General features: G+C 28.0%; 1 long non-coding RNA gene across 1 annotated transcript; it reads left to right on the top strand.

Annotated features, from left to right (window-relative positions):
* Positions 1-7712: 7712 nt before the first annotated feature.
* Positions 7713-8512, top strand: LOC136968316 (uncharacterized). The gene is made up of 2 exons (XR_010879639.1): positions 7713-7954; positions 8192-8512. It is a non-coding gene; the product is annotated as an uncharacterized lncRNA (long non-coding RNA).
* The last annotated feature ends 781 nt before the right edge of the window (positions 8513-9293 follow it).

Below are 9293 nucleotides of genomic sequence, written 5' to 3'. Positions count from 1 at the left end.
TTTTTATGTAATTCTTTACATCTGAATTATCAATTAAATTTAAAAGTTTATTTTGGAAGTTTCGATTAAATTTAATGAAGTAAAGAAGATAAAAGAAGAATCTAACTATAAATTAGAGATTATAGCGAAAATAAATTCAGACGGTAGTATTGATAGTAGTAAGCTTCATAAATACGGAAGGTATTCTTTCATCCTAGAAGCGAACAGCGATTTCACCAGAAACACTTATCTTCTATCAAATGGCTAGACTAAAGATTTTTATTCCGTCAAACGATTAAAAAAGAGTAATGGTTAAAACGTCAACATAAAGATCCTTCTTCTTTGATAAGCTATTTTCGAATAGATCCATTCAAAAGTTTACTGAACTCTGCATACATGAAATCAAACCTAACCGTGTGGAAAATAAGATGAATGTTACACATTTACTCCCCATCTGTCGTTTAGAAGGAACGAGACAGAAGCACTCACAAAAAAACAAGCAAAAGAAAGGCAGAAAGTTGAAGCAAGATGTAATTACCGAATAAATCGATGGACAATGCTGCGTTTCTGGTAAAGCGGAACAAAAGAAACAGAAACAAACACCGCCTTGACTTTGGTTAGTTCAGTCACGACATTGTAAGCTACGTGAATAAACTTCTATCGTGGATAGATGTCGATGAGAAGTTAGCAATGCAGAAACTAAACTTGTGACGTAAAACGACTCTCATTTTCTAGAGGAAAAAAAAGAAGCCATTCGAATACAACAAATTTAAATTCCTATTTTTAAAAATACGATTTATAAACTTGTATCGATTTATACTTTCCTTCTAGCGACTGACACAATTAAATTCGTATAGTAAATTCAGAGTTGCTGTATTCTTTTGGGAACTGGCAAATGTTCGCAGCAAGATTCTGCAAATGTTTGCTCCTTTCTCTATCATTTAAACCTTTCCTACAAATTGTTTAACGCACATGCCAATTTATTCTGTCATTTTGACATGTTTTACATGCATTAACATAAAGTAGCAATTTCAATTAAGAAAATCTGTTAACAAATTACATTAAAATATATATATAATATTTTGACGTTTATAAACTTTTACTCTTGACACAACATGCTTTTACTTTTTGATTAAAGCAATTCTGTTATTGTGTAAAGACAAGTTTTACAATCTGTTTATCACCTTAACGACTACCTTAATAAATTTTCGATTTTATCTTATTTTATTAGGGCACGTTAAGTGAATTTTATATTATCTTTGCTTTTATAGGGATGTACGGTACGGTTGTAAAGATCTGGACGATTAACAGGCTTTAATAGTAAAGTTTCGAGCACAGACTGGGCTACGTTCACTACAATTTAATACAGTATAGCTCCATAATAGTGCATCAGAACGATTTTTAACATTAAATATCGAAGATTACGACATGTTTTATGAAAGAAAATATATATTTATTTGTTATAAAATTATATAAAAGTAATAAATTAGAGTTTACTAATATCTCTCTCTCTCTCTCTCTCTTTTTTTTCTTTTTCGGTAACGATTGTCAAACAATTAATAAACTTCAAATCTTTATAACGAGTTTATTAAATAATTTAACTTAATTAAAGTAAACGAAATTGCGGCCTTTATAATTAAGTTACTAATTAGAAAGAGGAAAGTTGAAAGCACAGTCGAGTGTGACGAAAACTAAATTTGAGAATTCCATGTTCAGGCAAGGGAACTTTAATTAGCTGTATTGTACTTTCTGCAGAAATAAATAATATCAAAAATATAATAAAGTTAAGAAAAATAATAATAATAATTAAACTGTGAAATCTTCTATTTATAATATTCACACGCAGAATTTCAATAAATTATAACGTATACATTAAAACTTGTGTAAACCGAAATAGCGAATTTTTTCCTATTTGGCAGGCATACGCCTTAGACAGGTTTGTAGTATTTAGTTATAGATAAACCTAATTGGCAACGATCAATTTTTCAAGTAAAAACCTGTACAGATGTTAACTTACAGATGTAATATATATATATATATTTAATAATTTTATCGAAGTATCTCGGTCAGACAACTTTTTTCAAATGGAAATTATCTGAGAAACAAGAAGTGATAGGCTCCAGATTGTGTTATAACTTCTATTTCGATGCAAAACTCGTCGCTTGTAATAAAATATTTACAGGATTAGAATGTTTTAAATTTTTTATTACGTGAGACTATTCTCGGATCTGCTCTATCTTCTTCCCTAAATTCACCAAAATTCTATCTAAACTCGGATCGAAATTGAATTCGAGTTGATTTTTGAAGATACTTTCACTCTATATTAACGGACAGGATTGAAATATCTTCAAAAATCTGTATCAGAATAATTCATTTTGATTTTTTCTTATTAAAATTTCTCCAAAGAACTAAGCAGCTATCAATTCCGAACTGAAATTCGAGGGGGGGAAAAAGTAAGAAAGAACGACAAGAAACTTTTAGATTAAACTGGAATTTTTATGTAAAAATGACCAGTGTTACTAATGTAGCAGCTGAATATTTTATACGTATTTTACTGTTGTTTTGTCGCTGTTTACATAGAATAAACAATAGAAAATATCAATAAGGAGGAGGAGGAAGAGGAGGAGAGAGAGAGAAAGGAGGAGGGGGAGAAAATATATTTTATATTTTCGGATATAAGTATTTGCATGTAAAATTTAGAGAATAAATCAGAATGGAAAAATAGAATAAACTGGTACTATTATCTTTTTATAATTATTTTTTGTTTGGCAGACATTTGTCTATGGAAAGGAATTTGGAAGAGTGCCATTTGGCCCGATGCCAATGTTACACATCCACCCCAAAGCTTTACCCCGTTGCCAAGGAAACGAGCAGGTGGTGAGGTAGTCAGATTCACTCAATTAATAATTGGCAAACAGTTTTCTCTCGTACTTGACGCTCTTTTCCGTTTACCATCTTCACACCAGACAGCAAAGTTACTACTTAAATATATTCACTAACTCCTCTCTCTATCGGAAATCCAATCACTATTTAGAATTAAAAACAAGGGCAAAAATAATAATAAAAAAAAAGAAAAACATTCCCGGAATTATAAAATTATAGATTTCTCATTTACCTTTTACATTTCACCTGTTCAAACTTATCAGATGCCGGCAGAAGGTTTACACATTTCATTTTTTCATTTACTTTCGCGTGTGTGTGTATACGTGTCTTTTCCTTGTTTATTCTTCAAAACGTAGTCCGATTAATCGATAAAGGTATCGAAAACTAGAAAATTAACACGGTAATAATTGAATATTTAATAAAAAGATAACAAAATCAAGTATATGTATCGATTAATCTTATTGGTTACTTCGATAAACTAAAGTTTACACGTCTCACCTGAGAGAAGAAAAAGGATGAAAAGTGAACAGGTGTACATGAAACGGATATTGATGCATTAATATTTTAAAGAATTTCTTCCGAATTTTTGATTTTACCGCCTGATATATATATATAGAGGAAACTGTTTTTTTTTCTCTCCCCTCTTATTGTAAAGGAAGAAAAAATAAAAAATAAACACGTGTTTATGAAACAGACAGATGTTTCGATATCGGGCTTTTCGAAATAAACATCAAGAAACTGATTGACACGTGAGATTGACAACAAATACGTGTGCGTGATCCATTCTTTCCTGTAAATGACGTCATTTATCGAACATGTCCCGTTAAAATAACAGCGAGTCAGTTACAACTGCCTGAAAAACATAACATTAATCTTAAAATTCCATATAGAAAATTAAAAATATATATATATATATATATATAATAAACCTATTTAATCAATTGTTATACAACTTTTTGTAATTATTTTAAACATTTCTTTTTTTTTAATTTTTTGCTAATTAATAGTTAATAAGTAATTTAATTATAACTTGGCAAATAAATTTTATTTATCATTAAAATCATTAATCAAGCAAATAAGTTTTGTATTAATTATGAAATAGTTTATAATTTGTTGAATTTTTTTAAAAATAAAGGTGGTTTAACGAGATAATATATTAATATTAAATAATTTTTTGATGTATTATCTTCTCAAATTTATAATTTTAGTATTATTACAGCATTAAATAATCTTCTTTTTTTTAAAAAAAATACAAATAATAATTTAAATTAATGCTACGTATGCACGTTTAATTAACTTTTATATGGGAATATCGTCGTATATAAAGCAGGAATTGATCAGAAAATATACTTTTATTGCTGTTTAGTTGAATATTGTATTTAAATTTTTATTTTATAAATTATTTAAAGGATTAAAAAGCATTAAAACTACAAAGACGTCGTAAAAACGTCGTTAAGATAAAAATGAATTATGTAAAGATCATTTATATAATGATTTATATTTTATAATTATAATATAGAATATCTAATTATACGTTATTATAGTTTTATTTCTCACGATATAGGTCTTTTTTTCCTGTTTTAATTAAAGCCATAACTTAAATTTTACACAATTTATTGAACAATTATGTGGAAATTCCTATTGGTCCTGCTACTTATTTCCTTCTTAGATAAGATGATAATTTATGTATTCTTTTTATTATTTTAATTCTGTTTTGTTAATCAGGCATTTCCAATTTTATTTAATGAGACTTTTTCTATTTTTTCCCCCTTTCTTTTTAAATAAATTAAACTGAATCAACAAGACACGTGAAAACCAATTCATTAGTCTTGCAGATTAAAAGAATATTTCTGATGATGATTTACAACTAAACTTTATAATTTTCTGTCTGATAACTGATAATTACGCATAATCAAAGCTTTATATAAGAGAATTTAACGTCTTTTAAGTAATATAAAAGCTCCATTAATAACTGTAAATACGATAAAAGTAAATGCTAATGAAGAATTGAAGGCATCTATTGAATAATAATTTATATTTTAAATAAATGTTCGTGTAGTTTAAAGTTTTAAAAAATTTATTCGATGAAATTTATACTGAAATATTAAACTAAAATTAAACATAGAGGAGAAACTTCCATTTTATACACAGGTAAACTTTATTATACATATTTTTTTATATGGAACAAAGTACAATTTTACGAGAGAATTCTCTATTTTCTAAATAGTGAAATATGCATAGCATAGTGCAAATAATACATTCACTGTGTAATAATATATTTATAGAAGAGAAGCAGAATTTTACGCGTGTTTTTCCTATATAAGCTGGAAAACTTTTTTAAAAAGTTACTTTAAAATGGATAAGGTGCGTATTTCATATTCTATTTTAAAAAAAAACCGAAGATGTAGCCGAGAAACGAGATACTGTTATTTGGAGTTACTTATATTACCAGGTTCTCTATTAGTCTCTCTTGAATCATTCAAGAACCTCTGGGGGTTTAGCTAACAAACGGAGAAACTTCCAATTACTTGCTTGCTTCTTCCTTTTATTTATTGGCAAACCTTAGTTTGAACGGCGAGAAATTCTCTTGAATATTTTATAAAAAGCTTGCGACAATTGCCGTTATTTTTATATCTTCTTGTTTTTTTTATAAAAAGAAATTTATTGCTTTTATCTATAGAAAACAGTTAAATTTATGCTTGCAAAAGATCTTTACTCTGACATTTATGTAACCTTCTATTATATATAGTTATATATATATATATATTCCGAAATTTTTCGTATTACGGTGGTTCCTACGTAGTTTCTTTGTGGATTTAATAAAGCTATTAAACAATATAACAATATAAAACAGCACGAAGAAACTATTTAGTGTCTTGTACGGTTCCTTATAGTTTCTTCAAGCTTAATAGGGATAAATATATATGATACACGATTTAAATACTTGTCAAATTTGTAAAATTATACAAGTTTCACTGTGTACGACCAAAATAATCGTCCTTTTTTCTAATAATTTGCAAGCGCAATCACGCAATTTAGTGAAGAAATCATATATTTATCTATTAAAAGACTGTTTTTTTTCTGTATTAAACACGAGTCTAAAAGGCAAACTGATGTAGAATTTTGATAGTTTAACATGGAGAATATTTAAAAAACACAACATTAGACTAAATTTCCATAGATTTATCGATTAAACGAATAGATACGTTTAAGGAGTTCATACAACAAACCAAAAAATAATTTGTAAAGTTAAAGAAACGAATAAAAAAAAATATGTTTTAGAAATTATTTATTTATATATCTACTTACAGAGTGACAGAATTTATTAATAAAATCGTAATAAAATTTAATATCGCTCGGTATTCATACCAGTTGCAGATATCGTGATAAAGTTGAATCAATGATAAAGCAAATATCGAAGAAAACACGATCTCCAATTAAATTGAAGCCATATTTCATCTTAATTCTGCATAGAGTCACGCAATTTTGTTTAATCAATATTCTATTTTTCATCCTTTGTCCAGTTTAAGCATTTACAACTGCTTGTTCATTCACGAACGTGTTTGTTAAAGCAAACATTCAGTGCATTTGATATTCGCTCACGACTATTACAAATCTACTTTGAATAATTATAAATGATATTTTAATTTATAGCCGTGTTTTCTTGGTAAAGCCTTCATATCTCAACCGAAAAGAGGGTCTAATTTAACGTTTTAAAAATGGCTTGGAAAATATTTTTACATTGATTTAAATTGATTTATTGCTTCTAATTATTTAACATGGTCCCGAAAAATTAGCTAATATTCAGCTAACTAAATATTGAGTAAAGACCGTTTTAATTAAATTAACCATCTGGCTATATTCATATCAATTAATTTTGATAAAACAAATATGATTTTTCTTCTTAATTTGCATTTTACTGGATATGATCAGCATCAATTAATCTTGAGCATCGGATGGGATTTTCGCGAGTTTTTATTTAAATTTTTCTGCTATTTTTGCATTTTTTTTATCGGAAACATTTATATATTATTGGAGTTATAAATATATATATATATATATATATATATATGGTTTAAAGCGTTCGGTTTATTGAAAGTTCTGGCCTTATAAATCTCAATACTGTATAAGCTATTGGGAATATAAAAATTTCACCACATTCTGCCTCTACAAAACCGATATAAAATCGGAAAAAGTATTAAAAAAAATACAAAAAATTCAAGAATATCATGTATATAAAGTCCTATTCGCCCCGCCTTTACTATGTTCTATCACTATTACCATGGTTATTACTTTTTAGAATTGTCGTGAATACTTTTCTCCAGTATGATACATTGATTATGTTTCGTACAAATATCTTTTATTTTTATATGTGTCGTCTATTATAACTAGTTAAATTTCCATTAATAATATTATATAAATGGCTTATAAGTGATATATGTGTGTATATATATGCAAATAATTCATTTGCAAGCGCTCAGACAAAGAAGATTTTTAGCAGATGCATCCTTTGTCATTTAAACGTATAAAACACTTTATAATATATTTCAAGATGTCCTTTATTTATTAAATAGAAAAATCGTTTAAAAAAGACATGCATTTTTATGTTGTAGCAAAAAAGGTTAACGTCTTTAAAGTCTTTCTACTCCTTAACGACACCGTGTTGAAAGAGAAACGAAAACTAAATGACTTCGCTATAACATTAAAGTCTGGCAATAAAGAGTTTCTGTTGCTATTCTTTTAACAACTGGACAAAATGGTTCTCTTAAGAATCCCATAAAAATTTTTCTGAATATAAAAACAAGTCATGGACCAAAACACTTCATATTCTTTTGAGAAAAAAACAACAATTAGATTCGAGAGTTACGTTAACAAATGCAAATTAACCGACAATAAATCCTCCGACAAATGATCTTATTATGAGTTTAGCATCAGTGGAGATAGAAAAATGTGATAATGTTTGGATAAAGGAGGATTAAAAGCCTAAATCTCTGAGAAAATAACGAAGTTGACGTTAATTAGTGTACAATAAATCCTGCAAAGCGACTTATTGCTCCTGTCGTCTTTGCTCACAATAATCTCTCTTAAGTAGGTGCAAGATAATCAATTTTGGTCATTACCTATATCATTATTAGCATTATTTAAAAAAAAAATAATTATTATTATTATTATTTATAGTTCCGGCATACGAATTTTTTCGTAAGATTATAATTCGGCTACCTCAATTTAATTCGATCAATAATCCCGATCATTTTAATTCTTTTTTAATTAATAAGTATTTTATATTTATTGATATTTACTCGTGTTCCTTAGAATTTTATTTAGACAGCAATGGTTAAACTCTTGGTTTTCTAACCCAACTGAAATATTTATTCTTTAACGTGATTGTTTCAAAAAGTTTTACTGAGAATTGCGCATAAAAGAACAATTGTCTCTTGTAGAAATCCTTGTTCTGGAAGAAAAATAAGAAGAAAAAAAAAACGAGAAGTGGAAAGCGTATTAAAGGTGATGATTGACACAAAATAAAAAGAACTAAAGCTTTATGAATTATTAAAACCGTTAGAACTAGTTATAGAAGTGGTAAAAAATTTATTTTTAGGAGAGGATTTACAAGAATTTCTTCCAATATCGCGACATTTTGAATTGTAAACTTAATCGTAAAAAAAGGGGGAAACGGGAGAGATTGCTTCTATATATAAAACGTCTAATTAATTTAAAAGTTTAATTTAATTAAAAAAAAATCAATTATTCTTCATATTTAAAAGTAAAATTTCGTAGCCAAATCTAATTAATCTTATCGGCGATAAAATTGTCGAAGCTTTATTACACTCTATAAAACGAAAATGATGATTGTTGGTGGAACCTCATTAGAAGAAGAAAAAGTCATTTTGGCCATTATCGCCAGATTACTAAAAGTTCTAAACATCCAATTTTCAGCTCAACTGTCATCTGAAGTATCTTCAAAAACCCGAATTAAGTCGTTTGATTCCGTTTAGTTTCGTTTTTACTCCTTTAATCATCATCTACGAGCAATCATTAAAGTCCTCGTTCGATTAATGACTTTCGTCACCGATTATAGACCAAACGATCGCTTATCCAATTTGAAGATGGCCATCGATCAATCAGATAAAAATTCCTATGGAAAATAATGCGCAAGATACCGGTTGATTTCCATGTTAGCATCGTTCTGTTATAAATTACCCAGAGCTCGTGGAACATTTGTTAATTTTCAACACTCGATGGAGTTAATATTCATACACACGCAACTATCGAGATTAATTTAACAGATATATGCCTATCCATTTTACAAAATTACAGCTGTACATGGCTCTAAAGTAGTTTCTTCGCCTAGAATCTCGCATCTAGTCCTTCGACGTGTCATCACCCGTGCTTCTTAAGCGAATACAATGGTTCTTTGATGTATTTATAAA

The sequence above is a fragment of the Centruroides vittatus genome, unplaced genomic scaffold, assembly GCF_030686945.1.
Source record: "Centruroides vittatus isolate TY-2023 unplaced genomic scaffold, ASM3068694v2 contig_1427, whole genome shotgun sequence".
NCBI classification, from domain to species: Eukaryota; Metazoa; Arthropoda; class Arachnida; order Scorpiones; family Buthidae; genus Centruroides; species Centruroides vittatus.
Note: the sequence above shows the minus strand (reverse complement) of the source record. Positions and strands in the feature narration are given on the sequence as shown.